Below are 1,029 nucleotides of genomic sequence, written 5' to 3' on the forward strand. Positions count from 1 at the left end.
TTATTGGATTATTTAAACCTTGATATCTTTTTTTTTTCCCCACTGGCAAAAATAGGTTTATTTGGGAATAACACAATTGCAATTCAGGACATGCATGCTATGGCAAAACCGTAAGCAAGCCCAGTAAACTAAGGAAAGGAATTTTATTTCGTGAATAAAGTCGGGAGGGATTTTTCTGAGCGAGAGTTGAGGGTGAGGGCGGCTTCTCACGGGCGGAGTTGCCCGAGGAAGTCGCAGATCCTTACCCGTCGGGTCGGTAACTGAGGTTGAACCGCGGGGCTCCTCTTGGAGGCCGCCCGCCTTCACCTTCGCACCTGCGGTGGCTCGGTGGCCCCGCCCAAGTCCCCTCAAGCCCAAAGGTACCTCACCTGCTACTGTGGAAGCTGTGCGGTGTGGGACCTGGGCCGGCCGACCCGCGGGAACCCGTCTGGCGGAGCTGGGGGGCGCGGCAGGAGGCCGTGCGGACGGCTCCAGGCAGGGGAGGGCCAGCCGCGCGCACCCACCCGCGCCCACTCAGGCCAACTGCCCCAGGGGGCGTGCGGGGCAGAGGCCCCTCCCGCCACGGGCTCGGGAGTCCGAGGTTAGGGATCAGGGGCCAGAGCACCTGCGGCCTGGGCGGCGGGGCGCTGTCGGGGCGGGTTTCACCTCCCCACACGCACCAGGGGGCGGTGAGCTGAGGCCCCGGGGGCTCTGGGCGCCACGGGCAGGGCCGCAGGTGATTTTCAACCAACGCTGATAAACTTTTATATTTATTGTCTGGCAAACCTATTGATTTTAGAGAGAGTTTTGTTGATGTCTCCCATAAATATTTTGAATATGTCCATTTTTCTTTGTATTGGTTTTTACTTAATATATGTCAAAGTTGTGATGTTCTATGACTGATACATAGTCTTGAAGGATTGTACCATTAGAACAGTATAAAATGTTTCCCCTTCAATACTTTGCTTGAATTCTGTTTGATCTTAATTTTGCTACCTTTTTTTTTTTTGCTACCCTTTTTATTAGTACTTGATACTCCTTTTTTTCAAC

The 1,029-nt window shown here is 53.3% G+C and overlaps 1 non-coding gene across 1 annotated transcript; it reads right to left on the reverse strand.

Annotated features, from left to right (window-relative positions):
• Positions 1-624: 624 nt before the first annotated feature.
• Positions 625-731, reverse strand: LOC129504682 (small nucleolar RNA ACA64). Its single transcript, XR_008663410.1, has one exon. It is a non-coding gene; the product is annotated as a small nucleolar RNA ACA64 (small nucleolar RNA).
• Between the last annotated feature and the right edge of the window lie 298 nt (positions 732-1,029).

This window comes from Nyctereutes procyonoides, unplaced genomic scaffold (assembly GCF_905146905.1).
Source record: "Nyctereutes procyonoides isolate TBG_1078 unplaced genomic scaffold, NYPRO_anot_genome, whole genome shotgun sequence".
NCBI classification, from domain to species: domain Eukaryota; kingdom Metazoa; phylum Chordata; class Mammalia; order Carnivora; family Canidae; genus Nyctereutes; species Nyctereutes procyonoides.